General features: G+C 40.4%; 1 long non-coding RNA gene across 1 annotated transcript; it reads right to left on the reverse strand.

Moving 5' to 3' along the window:
- Positions 1 to 1647: 1647 nt before the first annotated feature.
- LOC111092402 lies at positions 1648 to 18643 on the reverse strand. Its single transcript, XR_005378240.1, has 3 exons — positions 18392 to 18643; positions 13027 to 13075; positions 1648 to 1843 (listed from the first exon to the last, which is right to left on the reverse strand). It is a non-coding gene; the product is annotated as an uncharacterized LOC111092402 (long non-coding RNA).
- Positions 18644 to 23259: the final 4616 nt, after the last annotated feature.

Genomic DNA, 23259 nt, shown 5'->3' on the forward strand with positions numbered 1-23259 from the left:
TGGGATCGAGTCCTGCATCAGGCTTCCTGCATGGAGCCTCTTCTCCCTCTGCCTATGTCTCTGCCTCTCTTTCTGTGTCTCTCATGAATAAATAAATAAAATATTTTTTTAAAGAAAAACCCTGACAATTGTCCCATCCTCTGTCCCCACCCCCAACAAGAGACCCATGGGGAAACATGCAGAAATCCATGCTGTCTGCACAAAGCAAACAAATGGTGACGTGCTTCACACACCATTCTGTACCTTGCTATTTCACTCTATCTCTTAACCATAACCTATAAGATATTGAACATTTTCCCTATCAGTACAGAGAGAAGCTTTCTTATTCTTTGTTTTGTTTGTTTACAGCTCTATATTATTTCATAATACTGATGTATCATAATTCATTTAAACAGTCCCTTATGATAGAAAATTTAGGTTGCATTGTCAAACTTTCTGATCTTTGCCAACCTGATAGGTGATAGATGATGATTCGGAGTACTTTTCATTGCATTTATCTTATTAGGAGTGAAACTGAACATCTTTTCATGTATTTAAGAGACCTTTGTATTTTCCTTTCTGTAAGCAACCTGTTTATATACATTTCCATTTTTTCCATTAGGTTCTTGGTCTTTTATTAGCGATAGGAAACCAACCTCTAAATCTGGGGGCTGAAAAGCAACGGAATTAAAACTTGTTAAAAATTTCTGAAGCAAAAAACAATGTAATTATATTTAGATGGCAAATCAACTCCACTGTCTTAACACGCAGCATTTTTTCTTACTTTATAAATTTAACTTAACAGAACAGAAAATACATTGCCGAAGCCACGAAACTCTTATAATCGGAAGACTAGAAAGATCAGAGATCTTCCACATTTAGTTGATAGAATTAGTTAGTAGAATAGAAAACCTCCAGATTCCTAGCCCAGGGATCTTTGCATTCTACTTTGCTGTTCCTTTTCATCTGCTATTTAGAGAAACCAGAATTTTCTGTCCTTGGCTGAAAGTTTCTTTTCTAAAGATATGTGAATAGGCAGTGCCAAACCTTTGAAGAAAGCCTGGGATAGCTGAGTTCAGTTTTGCTGGGGGGCTTTTCCTAACTGCCTCCCTGACTCTCACAACCTTGACCTTGAACTTCTATAAAGGAAAAAGGTCAGCAGCACTGGGTAGGAAACAAATATTTTGGATTTCTCTCCAGTGATAGCACAGAATAAGGCAACCGGGGCAGAGGTGTGGCCAGGAAGGCTTCAGAGTCCAGCATTGGGCTGAATCCCACCATCCAAGGTAAACATACAGCTGAGTGAAATTTCAGGCCCTTGGCTCTTTGCCTTTATGTGTGATCCCCTATAAAAGGATGTGATATTTGATGAGGAACAAAAGATTTGAGCAAACCAGGTAATAATCACGTACTGATAGTAGATACAGGAGCTTAATTGTTTAGTTCCTGGCTTAATAAATGCAATGGGGGGGATCCCTGGGTGGCGCAGCGGTTTGGCGCCTGCCTTTGGCCCAGGGCGTGATCCTGGAGACCCAGGATCGAATCCCACATCGGGCTCCTGGTCCATGGAGCCTGCTTCTCCCTCTGCCTGTGTCTCTGCCTCTCTCTCTCTCTCTGTGACTATCATAAATAAATAAAAATTAAAAAAAATAATAAATGCAATGGGATACAAAATTTCAAATGTAAAGACTCCAGCAGAAGCAGTGCATTGGGAACAATATAGACTCCACTTTGAGCTCCAGGCTGAGTAAGGATGCATTGGAGGGTGAGGAAACCAGAGGCCAAACTCTCTTCTTTGAGTAGAGATGAAATCAGTTCGTGCCCATATGTCCTTCTAGCAGTATCTGAAGAAAAACAGGTATTCCTATGCAAGAATGAGAGAATGGGCTGGGTTGAGTTGTGCCATGAAGGAGAGAGAGAGTAGCAGATCATCTCTGATGGATCACATGCAGGGCTGTCTTAGCAATAGTCCAAGAAAAAGCTGCCTCTACATAGTCAGGACTGCCCTGTACAGCTTGGGCACTGCTCAATGGCACCATCTGAAAAGAGTGCCCAGGCTGAAATCTAGCCAGCCTATCACTCCCAAATTGTGTGGAGAAAAGGATTCTTTTTGTAAACGTTTCTTCAGGGCTGCATCTTCCTAGGGGGTAGCACCTTTTCCTAATTCAGGCCAACGTGTCATGTAGACTCCTGGCAGCCTGAGGTTTTGTTTTGTTTTTTTTTTAAAGACTTTATTTATTTATTCATGAGACACACACACACACACACACACACACACACACACACAGAGAGGCAGAGACACAGGCAGAGGGAGAAGCAGGCTCCATGCAAGGAGCCTGATGTGGGACTCGATCCCCGGTCTGAAGCGGCGCTAAACCACTGAGCCACCCGGGCTGCCCAACCTGAGATCTTATTGTAAATGCAGAACCTCAAGTCCTCACCCCATCCTAACCGCTCAATCAGAAACTTCCCATTTACAATATCCCAGGTGACTTGAACACTCATTAATCTGAGAAGCACTGCCCTAAAGCACAGAAGAACACATTTCACTTTGCAGAAGGGAAAACAGATACACAGGAAAGTGTTGTGCTTAGAGAAGAGGCGGGGTTGCACTTGGGCCTCCTGAGCTCCAGCCCTTTACTAACTTTTCCAGTAACTTTTTATTAACCCTGATCTGTTTTATCATAGTAGCACAGGACAAGGACACATGGCCTGAATCCCTCATTACTTTAAGGGTTCGGAGCCTCCTGGAATCCTCAACACTTGGCACATATTTTTTTTTTTCAGGACTCTCTGTTCATGTTGGAATGGGGATCCTCAGATTATATCTGACCCAGAGCGTGGAGCTGCTCCCGCCCTGATCCTGCTAAGAGCTTCAGTCCTCAGATTCTGGCCAGTCCCCAGTTCTAAGAGTGTAGGAGGGCTAGATTGTGTGTGTGTGTGTGTGTGTGTGTGTGTGTGTGGTGTCTCAGAGTGCACACAAGCATGAGGTGAGGATGGGTTTACAAGGCAGACAGAACCACACTACATGCACATCTTGCTTTTCTACCTGTCTTTTGATTTAGAGTTAGTACTCTGCTAAGGGCCTCAGCCACCCACTCAATCTGTCACAGAGTCCCAAAGAACCTGTCCCTAAATGTTCTTTGCATTTCTCATCTGTGCAAACAGATGGTACTTCTACATTTGGACTGTCTTTCAATGGAAGTTATTCCGTTATTTTTGGTATAATTACTTTCAAATTACTTTCAGTTACTTCCCCCCCACCCCCGCCCGTCTCTGTCTCTCTCTCTTAAATTAAATCACCTCACTAGTGACTACTGCTAGCTGATGTCCAGCTTATAGGAATAGAAGGAAAGTCTTGAGGCAAAAGTATTGAGGAGGGAATTCCCAGTTTTTTAAAAAGTGCAAATGTTGGGGCACCTGGGTGGCTCAAGGGTTGAGCATCTGCCTTTGGCTCAAGTCGTGATCCCGGGGTCCTGGGATCAAGTCCCACATCAGGTTCCCCGCAGGGAGCCTGCTTCTCCCTCTGCCTGTGTCTCTGCCTCTCCCTCTGTGTCTCTCGTGAATAAATAAAATCTTGAAAAATAAATAAATAAAATAAAAATAAAAAATTCAGATGCTTTGTAAAATTCAATGCATCTGTAAAATTCTGCTTACAATTTATCCATTTGGAGTAGGGAGCATCATTCACAGTTAAATATCAGCTTGCCACTTCTCAGAGAAAAGCTATTCGTTTTTCTCCTTAGCATTTTCTCATTATCTCTTTGTTACTTCTCTCTTTCTCCTCTCCCCTCTCCCCTGTCCACTGTCTCCTTTCCCTCCTCATCTCTCCTCTCCGCCTCCCATCAGAGACGACCTCTTGCATTTTCTCTAAGCTGATTATCACTTTCCAAGTTCTCTTTTGTGAGTCCCAGGAAAGAAAGGAAGACAGTGGAAACAGGTGTCCGGTATGCGAGCCTATTCCCAACAGGGGCTCCTCCACCTGTCCCGCTCCATCCCTCTGTTCCTCATGACTCCAGGGGCTGGAGCTTGGGGACCCTCGGTGCTTATGCACACGGAGGCCGCTGAGTCTCTACAGCTGATGCAAATCCTTGCTTAGGAAGCCACTAATTTCTGTCCCTGCTCACAGACCTCCCCCCTCTTCCAACCCCGCTTCTTGCCATTTGTCAGGTAGGCAGAAGGAGGGTTGAAGGAATTTCCACCAATACTTTCTATCAAAACAAAAGCCAGAGGAAGAGCATCTGTCTTAGCCCAGGAGAGGAAGGGGTAGGGTCTGAAGTCTAAGAAAAGCGGAGATTTTACATTTTTGTGTGACCACTGATCAAAGACACAGAAGGAGGGCTGGGTGGTTTTGTGACTTCTTCCAGCCTGCTCATGCTAGTGAGAGGATGCTTTGGACTCATATCCCTTTTCTTCTCTCTCTTGTCTCACACACTTGGCCTTCAAACCAAGGAAGAAGTTTTTCCAAAGGGACTCTCAGCTCACTAATAATCAAGTTATATGGAATGTAGAGAGGAAGGAGACATTTTTAAATCAAAGGCACTGGGACTAGCCCAAGCCACATATCATTAATTTGGTCTGTTGCTTCCCCTCTGTGAATCTGAATTCTATTGGACTTCAAAATAGGATAATGCTAGTGATCTAACCCATGATTTTGAAAGAATCATGTTAGATAATGTATGCGAACACATTTTGGAAGGTATAAATTGCTCTAAGAGTGGAAGGAGCTACTGATATCAACTTACTGCTCCAGGGCTCTGTGGATATAAGTTTGAGTACAAATTCCTTACCAATCCAAGAGTTCACAATAAAATCAGGGAGTTCAGACATAGAGTAGTCAAGAACAGCTAGTAATAGGAGACAACATGGGATAAGGAGTAGATGCATATGGTATGGTACATAAATGAATAGCTACAGACCTATAAGGTGTAAAAAAAAAAAATACAGACTGAAGAGTGATTTGGGAAGTTTGGGAAGTTCCCATTAAAGAGATGGGAGCAAAAATACAGACCATAGAGTGATTTGGGAAGTCCCCATTGAAGAGATGGGAGCTTATAGGAGTTAAATTGTGTCCCCCAAAAAGATATGTTGAAGCCCTACCGCCCCAGACATCACACGTGAACTTATTTGGAAGGAGGGTTCTTGCAAGATGTATTAGTTAAAATCAGATCACACTGGATAAGGATGGGCCCTTTAATCCAACATGACCAGTGTCCTTGTAAGAAGGGCAGAAAGAGACACAGGGAGAACACTACGTGACCATACACACACACGAGCAGAGACACCATGTGACAGCAGAGGCAGAGACTGGAGAGATGCAGCCACAAGCCAAGGAAGGCTGAGGACTGCTGACTAGCACCAGAAGCTGGGAAGAGGCGAGGAAGAATTCTCCCCTACAGATTTCAGAGGGAGCACAGCTCTAATGACACCTTAACCTCAGACTTCTGGCCCCCAGAACTGTGAGACTGATTTCCATTGTTTCAATCCACCCAGATGGGGCACCGTTCAAGCAGGCCTTGGAAATGAAAACAGGAGCTGAACAGGGTCTCGTGAGCCATGCTTTATTCCCACAGGCAAAGCAGAAGAGAAGGATATTCTCTGTATGACATGAGATCACAGAGGAACATTCACCAGTCAAGTTAATCATTTCTCAGTGTGCTATAACATGCTGGAAAAATATCTGTGTTCCATCTGGATAAGATCAGCAATTTCTATTTTACTATCTAGTGATCAGTATCATCAACTTTACTACTCTGTATATTTGATTTGGCTGCACAGACCCTTTTTAAAACCCTTCTCCTTGCCTATTATCTATTTATTTCCCATGAAGAATCATGCTGGCCCTGTTCTCATCTTTTTAAAAAAAATCATAGTTTGGCTTTCACATTTATTGGTATCAGATATTGGTGGTACCCAAATTTCCCGGTAAATTTTGACATTTAGCTCGGAAGAAAACAGCATGAAAGTTGTAACAAGAAACTCCTAAGCCCTATGATGAGCGCTGTTGGATACTCAACAGATTTTGCTTCCAGGAAATCCTGTTCTCTGAAGAAGCTGTTATGGTCTATTGGACTAGTATCATACTTTGAGAAGGATCTGAGAGCCGTATTTACATGTTCAGCTGTCATAGATCCAAAGTAGCCATTAGTAATGATTAGGTAAATAGAATAACTTCAAATGTCCCTAAATACATATTTGCAGGATAATAAGCTATTGGGTGAGGTGTTCCTCTTTTACATAAGCTCCGTTTTTTTTTTTTTTTTTTTAAGCTCCGTTTTTAAAGGAAATTCTGGTTAGGTTACAACATGCTGGGTAAGTCTGCCCTCCTCTGTGTATGTTACCAGTTAATATATCATGGTTGTATCTTATTGTGTCTTGGCATTCTTTGGGTTCATGAAGGATGATACGGAGTATGTGACATTTATTTAATGCAAAGCTCAGGATACGAATCAATATTCTAAGTCCCAGAGCAGAGGCTTTTGCTGACATGCCCCCAGAGTTAGTAATAGATGTCTATGTGTTGCTTTCCTTGTTTCATAAAGTCTATCAGAAATCAGTCATTTACACCTACGTAACCAATGGTCTCATTCAAGCATCACCTATGCATTATAAAGATTAAGATTTTACAGGGTGGAGCCAGACTGCCTAAAACTCAACACAATAGCTGTGAAATCTTGTCCAATGTAGTCAACATCCTGAGCGTCAGTTTCCTCATCAGTAAAATGAGGGTGACAACAGTATCATATGATTGTTGGGAGGCTTACCTGAGTTGAAGGCATTTAGGATAGTGCTGGGACATACAATAAGTTCTCAGTAAATGCCTCTTACAACTTTTTGCTTTTAGCTAAATTACATGAAGTCCAATAAAATATTTTACACTAATAAGAAACTCTACTTGGCAATGGTATATGTCTCAAATTAATTTTTATTACTTATTAAATAATGTATTTCTAAGATGTCTCTTAAAACCTGTTTTATACAAGGGAGAAAAAAATGAAAGGGGTCATTGGTGGTAAAGTTTTTGGAAATCATTGTGTTTGGGGTTTTTTTTAAGACTCTTTTTTTAAACATTGTGTTGACATAGCATCCAAAACCCCAAAGGGAACACCTCCTCAAGAGAACCCAGTCCTTAGAAGCACTATAACTTTAATATAATAATAATAATAATAATAATAATAATAATAATAATAATAATGACTTGGCAATTGGACACAGAGTCTAATTCTAACTCTCTCAATTTCCCATTAAAATATCCAAGGAGACCTAGAAAAATACAAAAATGAAATGGAAATTAATTAACACTCTAACATAAAAATCTGGAAGGAATCTCCACTAGATAAAGCAGATGGAGCCAAAGAGAAGAAAAACCTGCTCAGGATGATAAGAAACTTAAAATGCAAAGCACCAAAATTAAAGCCCACAGTGCAGTAGCTGTGGACAGTGTCACCATCATTGAAGGGTGCCTCTCCTCTCTCTTTGTTCATTGTCTGAGTTCCCAGGAAGGCTTCTACATTCTTCTACAGTATCACTCGCCACATCATATTGATGCTATCTGTTTATAGGTCTAAATCTGAATCTAAATTGTAAGAACCATGTACTAGTCATATCTGCATCTCCAGGAACCGAAGGGAGCTAAACAAAGACAGAGAGAGAGAGAGTAAAGTAGCTCTGGGATATACAGAGGTGTCTCTATTTGAGTCGTTGGCTGAATACCTAGCTGCACATGTGTGAAGTGTGATTGCACGTGGACAGGCAAAGAATCACCAGAAAGCATTTGATGAAACAATTTCTGGAGCTCGTGTAAAGCTAAGGATCATTCCTGCTTTGACCAGTCAGGGTAGAGAGAACTCCTAATACGTGGGCATGGGTGATGGATGCTGGAGCAGGCTTGCACAAACTTGAGGTAGCTGATTGTTAACTTTCAGGGATTTTGACAGATGTTTGATGTCACATTGGTAGATTGAAACTGGCCATAGGGGATCCCTGGGTGGCTCAGCGGTTTAGCGCCCGCCTTTGGCCCAGGGCGGGATCCTGGAGTCCCGGGATCGAGTCCCACGTCGGGCTCCCAGCATGGAGCCTGCTTCTCCCTCCTCCTGTGTCTCTGCCTCTCTCTCTCTCTATGTCTATCATAAATAAATTAAAAAAAAAAAAGAAACTGGCCATAATAGAAAGTAAACAAGCGCTGTAAATTGGGTTATTTTTTTCTTAGAGAACAAGCTGTTAAATATTCACCAGCACACCACTGAGCTTGGTGTAGAGTCTTTAGAAAGAACTATGCTTTAGTAGTTTAGTAGTTTTGTCTAGGACAAAATCTGCCCTAAAAAAAATACAAAAACAAAAACTAAAAGGGCAAGCCTCAAAAGCATCAAGCTGATCTACAAGTGACTTAACTAACTCCCCTTCAGTCGGACATGCTTGAATGTAATACAACGAAATCCAACTCTTAACACAATAACGTTTATAATCATATGAATAGCCTTACATCTATTAAATAAATTTAATTAATTATCAAAATCCTTTTCACAAAGAAAACTCCCAGCCCAGAGGATCTCACTGAATTCTATGAAACATTTAAGGAAGAAATAAGACCAGGTCTATACAGACTTTTCTAGAAAACAGAAGAGGAGGAACTACTACCTAATTCAAAAGGCTATGAGGCCAACATCACCCTGATATCAAGACAAGGCAAGAACATTCCAAGACATTACATTACATTACATTACATTACATTACATTACATTACATTACATGGAAACTGCAGGCCAATATCCCTCATGAACATAACTATAAAATATTTAACAAAATATTAACAAATGAAATCTGTCAATAGGGATAATAATAAATGATAAGCCAGTGTTGTTCACCCCAGGAGTTGGATGTCAGTTTAACATTTGAAAAATCAATCCATATAATTCACCATATTAACCATATTAACACATTAATATAAGAGAACTCAGACATGAGACTGTACTATATGATTCCATTTATTTATTTATTTTTAAGATTTTATTTATTTATTCATGAGAGACACACACACAGAGAGAAAGGGGGGGGCAGAGACACAGGTAGAGGGAGAAGCAGGCTCCATGCAGGAAGCCCAACGTGGGACTCGATCTCGGGTCTCTAGGATCATGCCCTGGGCTGAGGGCAGCGCTAAACCACCGAGCCACCTGTGCTGCCCCATATGATTCTATTTATATGAAATTCTAGAAAAGGCAAAACTGGAGTGGCCAAAAGCAGATCAGCAGATCTGGGGCTGGGATGGAAAGAGAAGATGTATTGCAAAGCAGTACAAGGAAACTTTTGGGTGTGATGGAAATGTTATATTTCTTTTTTTATTGGAATATAATTAGCATATAATGTTATATTAGTTTCTGGTGCACAAAATAGTGGTTGGAGAAATGTTACATTTCTTTTTTTTTAATGTTACATTTCCTAATAGTGGATGTAGTTATGTGACAAAATTTATCAAACGGTATACTTAAAATGGGGGGATTTCATTTAATGTAAATTATACCTTAATAAAGCTCATTAAAACTTTTTTTCAGCCCAGATCAGCAAATGCCCTCATAGCAAAAGCAGCTTCTATAATCCTCTCCATTCCCTAGGTCTCCTCTTTCATCTTCCTTGTTTAGCCTAGTGACAGCTTAGCACAATACAACGTCAACTCTGGATGGCTGGTCCAATTGCCCTGGCCTGCCACCACCAGAAATGGGGGTCAGTCATTTTCTCCATGTGGGGTCTCTGAGAAAAGGTGAAGCATGTGCTTCCAGGCTCCTCCTTCCTTCAATGCTTTTGTCAAGTGAGTGAAGGCCTAAGGGGGGCCTCCAGATAGACTCTCTATGGCTTAGTCAGAAACATCTGTTCATTTATCAGTGACAATAAATATGTCAAGGACTGGACTTAGAAGTCAAGTGACCAAATTTTAGAACTGGCTCCATGTGAGGCTGAAGAAGTGAACAAGTTGCTTAACATCCTTGGCCTTAATACTATCCTTCAAAAAATAAAGATTGATAATTCCTAAAGTGTTTCCAATAAAATCGGAGTCCACACTTTCCAGAGGAAAGACTTCTACACGATTCCTACTCTTTTCTTATAGAATCGTTTAGAACTGTGCATCTGCTTTCTATTTATAACTTCAAAAATCATGTCTGTGATATTTTAATGCCCAATCACATTCAATTTAGTAGACTTACTATATAATACTACCTTATCCACCTAGCACTCAGCTCTCCTGATTTCTCAATTCTCCAGAATAAAAATCAAGGATCAGATTTAAAAGCTTTGAAAGAGGGAGGAGGAGAGGAGCTCTGAGCAGTCTATTCAAAGATTGGGAAATTTTTTTAAAAGAAGAAATCTATAGGCTTCCTTAGGGTTAACTCGCTGGGAACTTTACATCCAAACCTAATAAAATTAGTTAATTTGTTCTCAAAACCGTGCTAGATAATCATCAGCAAATTAAAAGGTACTGACAAAGCAATTACAAAGGACAACGTAGAAAAACCATAAAATATGGGTACAATAAAATACCCAGATGGTTCTATTGTAGAAAATAAACTGTTCTGAACACATACTTCCAATAGATCCTAAGGCAAGTACTGGTATTTTGGAGCTAAATACAGTTACTGATCTCATTAACACTACTATCTTGTGTTCTAAGGGACAGTCTCCCAGACATCCAGAAAACTGGATGGATTCTCCAGAATGACTCAACTTTTGACAGTTTTGGAAAGCTGCTGTTTACTATAGCATATTTTATTTAGCAGCTGTTTCATACATGTAAATGTTATGTTCTTTACCAACCTGAAGCTACATGAGGGGAAGGCTAGGTCATATACGCTCTGTGCCTCCCATACAACTGTCTTCATCTATGTTGTGAGACCAGTGATACACCTTCACAGTGGGTGTAGTTTAGGAAAGGGACCCTAGTGTCTAGACAGAGGCTGGCACATAGCTGGTCCTCAGTTAGTGTTGGCAGAATGAATGATGTTAGTTTGTTGTGCAGTTTTAGAAGTGCTTGGATTATTACTGATTTAGAGATACCTGTGCTTTCTTCAAAGCTGTGCAACATGCTTGGAGTGCCATCCTTTCTCTCTAAAAAGTTTACTAATCCTCCCTACATAAAATAGTTTCTGAAATCCCACAAATTCCCAAAGATTTTCCTGAAATGGTCTGATGGTTTCTCTCTAATCACACGAGGAGTAGATTGCAAACTTCCATGGCTTTTGTCCCTATGCTCTTCCCAAAATGTTCTAGCGCTGGAGAAGAACTCAAAATTTCTTTGATCTCTGACTCATATTTCACACAAATAGTTTACAGACTGAGCCTAAGATTTACATTTTGACTTCTCTTTTCTCTTTCTGTACTCACATCACATGGTTATCTTATATTACATGTTTTTAGTGTCTTGGTGAAATGTACCTTTGTAATGATTTTTTTATAGTTTCCTGTAGGCAATTAGGTGCATAAAAACGTCTTAAGAAATATGAAATAAGGAGTCAAGGATTCAAGCACTTCTAAAATAATATTTTCATTGGATACTTTCTGACAACAAAATATTTTAGAATGAATAAAGGAGAGTGTTCATTTGTGATCGACTCTCCTGTAAAATTCTGGGACAGGTCAACAGGTCTATTGTGTACCTCTTACACAGCTCATGTAGAGCTATGTGAAGGAGAGGATAACAAAGTGATAGAATCCAGTGGAATGATTCAACATGAGTATTTAATATATTTGATTTATCTTTGTACAAATATAATAATAAAACACATTATAATCTTGGCAAATTCAAAACAAGGAAAAATGCTCCATGTTCTTACTACCCTGACAAGATGATTTGTATAGACTTTCAAAGTGCTATGGGCACAGTACCTAGCAGAAAACTTGGTTCCTGCTCCTCCCTGGAAGAGTTGTAGATCTCGGTGGGAGAAGACAAGAGCTACACAGTTGATGTAGTTTCAAAATGAGGTGAAACCATGCATAGTTTCCAAGTGCTAAATGGAATTTACAAAGTATTTACAGAGTAGTATTTACAAAGGAGATAAAGAATAGACCCTATAGAATCTTGGCCTCCCAAAGTGCTTTAAGGTACTCTACCCAAAGCATGAGAAACTATCCAAAAAACAAGACCCTCTCTTCTAATGACCCGCTGGCCGGATAACAAGCATTGAGGAAATGTTCCTGGCACCAGAAACATTCACTGAGCAGGTGGGAGACAAGGATTCTTAGCCCATCAACTGTGATGCAACAAAACCTTCAAATAAGTAGGGTTATGAGAGGTTTTTCAAAGCTTTATTCCTATTACGCCACTGCTTAGATATAGCTCGACACCTCTGTAGAGTTCTGGCCAAAACAAACTCAAGGTTAGGCCTGAACATTTGGGCAGTTGTTAAAACACTCTGCAGCTCAAGGATTCTCTCTGAACAAATGGCAGCCTGAGATAAGCAAGCAGTCATGAATATTTGTGCTGGGAAGTTTTTAAAATGTGCACTTTTGGGCAGCCTGGGTAGCTCAGGGGTTTAGCACTGCCTTCGGCCCAGGGCCTGATCCTGGAGACCTGGAATCGAGTCCCATGTGGTCTCCCTGCATGGAGCCTGCTTCTCCCTCTGCCTGTGTCTCTGCCTGTCTCTCTCTCTCTCTCTCTCTCTCTCTCTGTGTGTGTGGTGTGTGTCTCTCATTAATAAATAAATAAAATCTTTTAAAAAATGTGCACTTCTGTGTGTGGGATATGTGCCAAATTTCCCCACTTGATGAAGAGCACTGCTACCTTGATACTGGGTGGGTGGTATTCTCTTTTCATGAAGTGGTATCAGGGCTGCTTTCCACTCTAGGCCCAAGAATTTGCAATTAGTTAGGATCTTCCAATTCAAACCTACAGTTTTTAGTTTTGAAATTCAAATTCCTTGCAGCTTAAATATTATTTGCTTCTCTCAAATCAAATTTCAAAAACAGTAAAACAAGGTAATGAATGTCCACTCTAATGTTGCTCATTCACTGGCCTGCTAATATTTCTAAAATTCTTTCCAAATCACAAACATTGTAACTTACCAGGGGATTCCAGAAAATTGGGTAAACAATGATTCTCTCTACATATCACCTAGGATAGAACAGAATCATAGAATATTAGAGCTGTGCCTGAGTCTCGGAGATTATCATGTCCCATTCCTCCATTTTACAGTGGAGATTTTGAGAGATTAAAAGATTATCAAGGTAATGTCATAGCTAATTAGGAGAAGAATCCTTATGTGCACTTCCACCCTAGTGAACATTCAATAAATTATTTATTTGTTCAATGTCTTGCTTATATTAAGAATTTGTATGTTCTTGCCTCTGGATTTACCAAGATGGAAAAAATTACTCAAGAAGTTTACATTCACGATTGCTTAGAGTTAGATCTTAGAAAAATGTTAAATATTTAATATGTAATACTCTCTTTGATTAAAAAAAATCTTTCTTAACTATTTCAATTTAAGAAGGATGGCAGTAATATGGTTCAGATCCTAAAAACTAAAGGAGATCCTCATTATCCCAATATGAATCATCCAGGTGTCCAAGCTCTGACACTGTAAGGAAGCAAGAGTGTTTTTAATAAGAAAATTTTCACTAGACAAATGCCCACTTGAAAACTAGTGACTAAATATCCCTTCTCACTCAGCACGGTGTTTATATTCATCCTTTGGGCCAACATTTTTGTTGTTCAGTCTTTCCCCAATCATTAAAAACATCCACACAATGCCAACTGGTTGCAAAGTAAAATTGAATCCCTTACCTAAAGAATTCATAAAGTAAATCAAGTTTATGTGGAAGAACTGCTCAACTACATGCAAGACCACTGATAAATGAAGAGCTGCTAAAAATAAAATGGTCAATGGGAGAGAAAATCCTAAGAATGGTGACTAAAATTTATTCCAAAAAGGAATGGTCCAGGGGTACCTGGGTGGCTCAGTTGGCTAAACCACCGACTCTTGATTTCTGCTCAGGTCATGATCTCATGGGTCATGAGATCAAGCTCTGTCCTGGGCTCCACATTGGGTGTTGGGCATGGGCCCTGCTTAAGATCCCCCTGCTCCCTCTGTCCCTACCCCATCCTCACCCCTACCTCACCCCTGCACTCATGCACGTGTGAGCTCTCTTTGTCTTTAAAAAAAAAAAATAAGTCTGAGTATCCTTAAATTAAGAGAAGCCCTTGAAAAACTTAATAAAGTTCTTAAATATCTTTCCAAGAATGTTCCTCTTTATAATTACAGGATGAAACTCGATCAAGAAGTGGAAGCCATTGTACTCTGCCAGAGTATACTTTTTTTCAGAAAAATCACACACTCCAAGAAAGAATGAATATTTAGGTCATCCTTTGTTCATGCTCAGAATAAAACATGGTTTTAATTTAAATATGTGTTTTTTATATAAAGTAGGATAAAATTATCTTTAAGGTTTTGTTTGATTCTTAAAGATCTAGTTCCCACCACTTTTTAATTCAGACATTTGTTCTCAATATCAAGTATACTCAATTTCAGTAACAGAGATGACCTGTAACTGGAGAGATGAAGGATGAGAAAGTGTAGCGACTTTTCTCGGGTCTCACATCTAGTACTGGCGGTATTGAGTCACTGGATGCTCCCATCGCCCAGAGATTGCTAATCTCTGTGCAAAGAGGTAAAGAATTCACTTTGCATTTAACGTGGCTTTTCAATCAAGGTAAGAATTTGATGGCAGGAGAAGTAAAAGACGCTAAGGAAAGATCTTATAGAAGATCAAATAAAATTTGTTTTCCCTTCACTTTAGCTAAAGAAATGACATGTCTAAAATTGATCCTAATCCTAAACGTACATTCCAGGGATAAGACTTGCCCATTTTAAAGTGTATTCTGGTGCAATTAAGAGACACACTTAAGATAGGGATTAATCTTGATTATACTGTTCAGGGTTCTTTTTTAAAGAGAGAGTACACAGAGGAAAGTATGACACTCCCTGGCACCTTCACCCCTGCTGCCTCGCTCCTGCAGCAAGTGACAATATAAGGCTAAAATCAGTCCCAAGGTATTGTGGACTGGATGTTTGTATCCTCCCAAATTCATATGCTGAAGCCCTAACCTTCAACATGATGGTATTTGGAGGTGGGGCCTTTGGGATGTAATGAGGGTTAGTTGAGGTCATGAGGGTGGGGCCCCACGATGAGATCAGCAGATGTGTTAGTGCTCCCTTTCTCTCTCTCTCCTCTGCCGCATTAGGACACAGAGGGAAGGTGGCCATCAGCAAGCCAAGAAGTGGGCCACACCAGGAATTCCCCTTGATCTTGGACTTCATAGCCTCCAGAACTGTGGGAATATAATGTTTACTGTTGGGATGCCTGGGTGGCTCAGTGGTTGAACATCTGCCTTCGGCTCAGGTAGTGATTCTGGAGTCCTGGGATTGAGTCTGTATCAGGCTTGATATAAATAAATAAATGTTTACTGTTTAAGCCACCAGCCTATAGTATTTTGTTACAGAAGCTTGAGCTAAATACAAGGTCTCCAGACCAAGGTTTGGTTCTTACTTGATGGTTTTCCAGGCGGTCACCATTTCCTCTTATGTAGACATGAAGAACGACACATCAGCATGTGGAGCCAATAGGCTAGGGATGTGCTGTCTCGCTCAGAAAGACAGGGACCCGCCTGCTTCTGCATCTCAGAGAACAAGGAATCCATGCTATCGCCTCTGGGCTGTGCCCTTGGCTCTAGACACCATTAGTTATGTTACTTCAGCCTGCCCAGAAGCCTTGGACCGCTCTGCCCTTGGGAACACAGAGGTCTCACCCTTAATCATTTTTTAGGGACTAACTCAAGGGGGAGGGCAGGGCATCCCTAGGTTCTCAGGCCAGGTGCAGGCCTACACAGTGCCCAGGCCTCCATTCTACCAGATTTACTTGCTCCTTGGTATGGAACATGAGGGAAATCCAACAATTCCTGCTGCTGGTGGCTGTGTCATGGTGACAGAGGGAGCCCAGACTAGGTGGATGGAGAGTGAGTTTCCCCAGCATTCCCTGGCGGCTGCTCCACATGGAGCCCATCAGCTACAGCCCAGCACAGTGGTTCTACTACCAACCTGTGTAGCTGTGTGCAGCCGCAGCACCCAGGGCTGTCAGTAACTCACAGCAGTGAGGCCTGTGCTCCCAATAGTCTTTCCCTCACATCTTCACACCATTGGTTTCTGGAACCACTGGAAGGCTCTGGGACCAGACTGCACTGCTCTCTCTCTCAGCATGCCACCAGAGGGTGGCTCTCAGCAGGGTCCCCCTGCAAACCCCAGGATGTCGGTGGGGCTGTTTGCCTCTGTCTCTGCACAGAAGACACCACCAGCACCACAAAGTTCAGCAGACCTAACAATGCACTAACTCATCCCTCAGTCTGCCCCAAAACAACTGGCTTCTTCAATGCTCACTGCCTCAGCTAATGGCAGCACTAAGCTCATCCACCAGTCCAGAAACCTTTCCCCTCCTTTTTCATAGACAACTGAGCCAAGACTTCTAGTCTAGACCAGAATTCCGCACTCTTCCCATTCCCTGCCTTACACTACTTATACTATTGAACTGTATCCCAACTGGTTTCTCAGACTCCAGCCTTCAATTTCTCTAATTTATTTCCTACCCATCCTTACTGATCTGTTCCTGCTCATGCTCAATAATCTCTAGGAGTTTCCCGTTATTGAAAATTTTAAATCCAAACACCTCAGTGAGACCTGCGAGACACACCACCAGGACCTGATCCAGCTTTCCTGCGCCACCTGTCACGAACTCTACCTTACACTCTGCATTCAGGCCTCTTTGGAGTATTCATTAAATGTATTCCTGGAATTCCCCCCAAATGTCCCTGCTGTGTCCCTTCTCTGGAAAGGCCCAAGCTTGGGCCAATTTTTTAATCCCAATTCCAGTTCAAACATTACCGTTCTTTAGTTAACTTTTCTGCCATCTTCTCAATCTGAATTTATGCTCTGTTCTCCAAGTTCATGTGTCACTTTGTTAATTAATAAGATGACCCTCTGGTTTGCCTGGGACAGTCCTGGTTTATGTCTGATGTTCCTGATTTTTGTTTATGTATTTGTTTGTTTGCTAGGGGAGGGGCAGAGGGAGAGGGAGCAAGAGAATCTTTAGCAAGCTCCATACCCAGCATGGAACCTGATGTAGGGCTCGATCTCATGACTCTGAGATCATGACCTGAGCTGAAACCAAGAGTCACACGCTTAACTAACTGAACCACCCAGGTGCCCACCTGATAATTTACTAATAATTCCCTCTTTTTGTTCTCGAAAATATCCAGATTAGGGCAATACATGATATGGCCACTATATAATATAATTCTTATATTCTAAAATCTTGTATACTTGTATACTTCATGTAATTATTTTTGTCCATCCCATCCTATCCCTAGGTTTGAGATCAGGAATGGCCTCCTCTCCCCAGGCTGTCTTTCCCCAGAGTTCAGCCAGTGCCACATAGTAGATGGTCAGTATTATTTATTTTAAGTGCACTCTGGTGGGCCCTCAAGGGATGAATGTGATTTGAAAAAGCAGAGTTGAGACATTTTTAAGACTGTAATATTATAGTGATATTAGGGATAATACTAAGATATTCTATTGCAAAAAATATACTTAATTCCAACTGCATCCCAGACTTGACATGAGGATTTCCTGATCTGCTGAGCAAGAGAACACGTGAGCCTTCTGAACATGAATTTTGGGCCCTAAATACATGCTAAACATCTGAAGAATAATGGTTTAAAGGGATGTCAATTTACTGGCCTGCTCTGGATGCCCACATGTCTCAAATCAGCCCTAACTCTGAAGATAAGCAATAAGGAGTTAAAAAATGAGATATTCTAGATGTTAATAATATGTCATGCATTAATGCATATAAATTCATACCAGTGTTCACATGTTTGTAAATACATAATTAAGTGTATACTGGTGCATTCTTGTGTGTGTGTGTGTGTGTGTTGTGTGTGTGTGTGTCTACTAGGCACATGGAGGGAAGACCTAAATCATGCGCTCACTGTAAATCCAGTGATCCCCAGACACCCATAAGCAGCTGGTAAATGGCTCCTGAGTCTGATCCCAGCCCTCAGGACAAAGACTCTTAAACCTCCTAAACAAGGCCTTCCACTTGACTCACCTGGAAGGCAAATGGACAAATATGGAAATCATCAGTACAGGTGCATGGTGTAGCAAGGATCGTAGCGGTGTCTGGGGTAAGTGGCTGGTACTGGGGGAAGGGCAGATTGAAGTACAGCAAGACATGCATTAGGACTATTTTCTGGACCCTTCTCTGGTGGTTGATGCTGGGGTCCTGGGGTTGTCAGTCTTAGCACCACATGGAGCACAGATTTTGCAGTCCCAAATTTGATTTTGTAAAGGTAGAAGGCAGTTTCAACACTTGCATTTACCTGTAGGCACACAGCAAGAAAGTGCAGCAAGGCCACAAGAATGCAGAGATCATCAGTAGCCCTTTGGGGTTTGGGGACCCAGCATCATCATAGGACCCTGGGGAGGGATTCTTGCAGAGACAATGAAAGCTGCTTGATGAGGTCGGGGCCACCAAGGAGGAGGACAAGATGAACAAGGCTACATGGCCATTCTTGAGCTGTAAGATCCCAGGAACTCTGAAGGACCAAACAAAGGCGTGAGGGGTTAGAATAATCAAGGTTTTGAAGAGGAGATTAAGTCAAAGAAATACTAATTTGTTGCAAGTATCATGACTCTGCTGGACACCCAGTCCAACACCAGCTGGTCATTCTTGGGAAACACTGGTGTATGTGTGTATATGATTGGATTTACTGAGTTTACAAGGAGGATGAATTCATATCTGGACAGCTGGAAATCCCACTTCTGGATGCTTACATCTTGAGTGATTTCTTAGACAAAGGAGAGAGAAGTAGACAGCTTGCTCATCATGGGAGCACTCATCAGCTACGTTTGGACAGGAATTTCATTGATGTTCCCATCCTGGGGTTTCTCGTCCTAATAGCATCTGGAATAACCAGCCTGATACAGAAATGAAAACAGCACCTTCAGGAAGGCAGAGTAAATGGGTGTCAATATGATGAGAGGTTCTGAGTTCTAAGGGAACATCCCAGGACTTAAAAATATTTCTTTAATGTATGCCTCTGATAGAGGCATAGGAGGTCTGAAATCCTGCCATTACATACTCCTTAATGCTGTTTGTGGCATTTTGAAGTATTTTTCTGGTTGGAGGTTGTTTCTAATAGATACTGCATCCACATGGTAGTGGCACTATTGATGTAATTTTTTAGTTGATACACATCAAAGTCTCCGGCTATCCCCTCCCCAGTTTTTGTCCATTCACCAAACCATTTTCCTTAGTGTTCTGTGTATCCTCGTAACATCTCTTTTTACACATACAAGCAATATAAAAATATATCCTCACTTCCGTCCTATATTCAAAAGCAACATATTATATAACATTTTGTTTTGTTTTATTTTTGTTTATTTTTTGAGATTTTTTTTAAATTAAAAAAATTTTTACTTAAAAAGTGGATGTCTGACATACTTCCATATCAGAAGTTTCCTCATTGTTTTAAAACAGTTTCTTATAATTGTCCTTTAGATTGTATAAAATATCTTGCAAATAACGTGGCAAAAACGGGTCCAGGAGAAGCTTGTCAGCATGGCCATTTTGCACATGTGCAAGTATATCTGGAAAACAAATTTTCAAAGGTGGAAAAGGATATATGGATTTGTAATTCTAATAGATATTGTGTGTATCTGTGTTTGACTTTTTGCTTTGGAATCATTTTAGATTTATAGAAAAATTGCAAAGATAACACAGAGTTCCCAGACTTCTAACAATACTGCGTGTTTTTAATATAGACATTGAAAATTTTTATGTAGTCAACTCTATTTTTGCTTATAATTTCAACTATTGCAGAAAAAGTCCATTGTTTTTGTTATTTTTTTTTGTTTCACCTTTTACATTGAATTACTTAATTCATCTTAATTTATTTGGGTATATGATTTGGAGAGTGATACTTCACAATTTAAGAATTTAATTTTTCCCCTTCTATGAAAATTTCTAAGTGTCCTAGCATCTTTCATTGGCTAATTCTTCCCTTATCTCCTAGTATGCAATTCTACTATTATTATATATGAAATTTGCATCCAAACTTGGGTTTATTTGTGGGCTTTCTATTCTGTTACATTGATCTGGCTTTTAAGTATTGGTGCTTTAGGGATAATTTCATATTTTAATTGACTCATTTTTTTCCATTGTTTTTAGCTGTTTTTTTTTTATTCATAGGGAAGCAATTACATTTCCAATGTGCTTGTTAATACTGGTAATTTTGTCCACTTTTAAAAGAATTTTTATTGTTCTTGCTTTCACTCCTTGTTTTATTCCATTGGCTAGAAATGAAGAAGTAGAAAAAAGGTGGAATCAAGTGCATAAAGGGGCCTCACCTTAGAAGGAGAGAAGTACTCTTTACATTGGGGCATTAAGGGAAGGATGAATGGGTTCAGAAAAGTAGGAAATTGGAAGGCAGGGAATTGAAGGCCTTCTCCTCTGATGGTTCATGTGTCTGTGGAGTAGGAGACAAGATCATCTTCTTAGAGAGTATGGATGAAGAAGTAGAGGAAGGAGATGAATGAATGAGCAACTTCTTCTGGAGAGGATGGCAGGGGCATAAGGTTCTCAGGTTCTCAGGTTAAGATTAATTATGATAAGAAGATAAAAGAAACATTGTGAGAAGAGACTAGGGATGTAGGAGCATGTGTTCTAAAAGGGCCCTGTGGAAATCTTTAGGAGTGAGAGGTGCTGTAAAAGTTTGGGTCACGGAGATGAGGCTCTAAGCACAATGGGCATGAGAGCATTGAAGCAGATAGCTGGTCAGGGAAGCCCCCAATTATCCCCCTCACAGAGCTATGAGATGTGGACATGTTAGCTGGTGCAAAGTTTCCAAAAGGATTAAGGTCAGAGTCCCATGGTGCACAGGCAAGTATGGAGCTGGAGAGCAGTTACCACAACGGGAATTGATTATCCTTCTTAAGGGGGTTCCAATCCAAGAGAGCAGACAAGCAACAAGTCCCTCATTGTGGTTAAAATTCAGCAACCCAGGGATGCCTGGGTGGCTCAGTGGTTGAGGGTCTGCCTTCAGCTCAGGGAGTGATCTCCAGGTCCCAGAATAGAGTCCCACATCAGGCTCCTTGCAGAGAGCCTGCTTCTCCCTCTGCCTCTGCCTCTGTGTGTCTCTCATGAATAAATAAATAAAATCTTTAAAAAAAATTCAGCAACCCCAAAACGTCCAGTGCTGGCCAAAATGAAATCTTCTTGCTATAAATAGACTATATGGTCTATGTCTACTACTGATTACAACAGAAATTCTAGACCAAAAAGAACAGCAAATACTTGAGGGCTCTGAAAAGTACAGAATAGCAGGCAAACTGGGGAGAGAAGTCCAGACCTAAATGACAGTGAGTTTCTTGGCTTTTTGTCTGCTTTGTTTTGTTTTCTCTTTTATCTCCTGGCTTTGTCCTGAGGGAAGTCTGAGTTGCTGAACTGCACAGCAGGTACAGTTAGCCAAAGCTCTGAGAGAAATCTCCTTTTCCTGGCCATAAAACCAGGTAAAAGGGTCCCTGTGGGCCAGAAAATATGGATGAAACTTTCGTTGTTTTCTTTTTCTTTTTGTTTTTTTCCGTCTCTTTCCTACCCCTATTGCAATGACAGCAGTAGCATAGACACAGAAAACTGGAGAAAGATGTTCCTCTGATCCTAAGATCAGGACCAAAAAAGTAGGGACAGTTCCAACTCTTTTGTCTTTTCCTTTGCCACTTTTTCCCTAGGGTTACCCCATGATGTAGAGCTATGAGTATTGGTGGGGAGGGTGGGGAGTGCTAAAGCTCCTAGAGAAACTTATATTTCTGGTCAGAAAAACCAGAGCAAAAAGACCATGGAGTTAGAGACGGGGGGCGGGTGGCAGTAATTCTAGAGAAGAAAGCTGGAGAAGTGACCACCATAATTCTGTATACGAACCAACAGACGCAAAGAAGCATAGTAAAGGCTTTGAGAACTGAACTAAGATATAAACACTGACCAAGTACCAGAATAAACTCGAAACTGCACATGCATAGGGCAGAGTGACATAGCACAGAAAAGTCTTTGACCAGCAAACTAACATTGGACACATCATCTATAGTAGTTGAAACTGAATTTGCAGTCTGAACATAATCAGATTGATTACCTGTTGAAACAAAATAAATATTCTTCAGAGGATTTTAATAGGACTCAGAGTCTCACAACATATTATTTAAAGTACTCAGAAAACAATCTGAAATTATCCAACCTGCCAACAACCAAGGAAATGTGGCTAATACCCAAGTAAAGATAATTAATAGATGCCAATCCTGGATGACCCAGATGTTACAATGATCAGACAAAAACTTGAAAGCAGACTGATAACCATACTTCATGAGATATAGGTATATACTTTTGAAAAGAATGTAAAGATAGATATTCTCATCAGAAGAAATAGCCCACTTTTTAAAAGCTAGAGAGTCTTAGTAGAACTAAACAAATAAACAAACAAAAAAACAAAACAATTCACCAGATGGGCTCAATAGCAGAAAAAAGATACAAAAGAAAAAGTGAGTTAATCTGAAGATAACTCAAAAGTAATTTTTGATCTGAAGAAAAGAAAGTTAACATTTTAAAACACACAAATTGAGTTTTAGGGATGTTATGGGATATTAAAATTCTACACTTAAGTCATTGGAATCCCAGAATGAGAGGATATTAATGCAGAAACAATATTTGAAGAAATAAGGGTGAAAAGTTTCCACATTTTGTGAAAGATAAAGATATAAAATTCAAAAATATCAATGAATCCCAAGCAAGACAAACACAGAAAAGCAACCAATAGTAATCAAATTGACAAAAACAAAATACAAATATATATACACACACATATTGAAAATAACCAGAAAAAATGACACATTATGTATATGAGACACTAGTCAATTACTGTAGATTTCTCACCAGGAACCATGGAGGTCAGAAGAAAATGGAACAGAGAAATGCTCAAAAAGAATTATCAACCAAGCTTCGTTTCCATTGACTATACTCCTGAAGGCAAATAGAGACATTTTCAAATGAAAGAAAACTAAGAATTTGTCACCAGAGGATCTGCTCTACAAGAAATGTTTTTTTTTATAAAGATTTTATTTATTTGTTCGTGAGACACACACACACACACAGAGAGAGAGAGAGAGAGAGAGGCAGAGGGAGAAGCAGGCTCCATGCAGG

Source organism: Canis lupus, chromosome 25 (genome assembly GCF_011100685.1).
Source record: "Canis lupus familiaris isolate Mischka breed German Shepherd chromosome 25, alternate assembly UU_Cfam_GSD_1.0, whole genome shotgun sequence".
Lineage (NCBI taxonomy): Eukaryota > Metazoa > Chordata > Mammalia > Carnivora > Canidae > Canis > Canis lupus.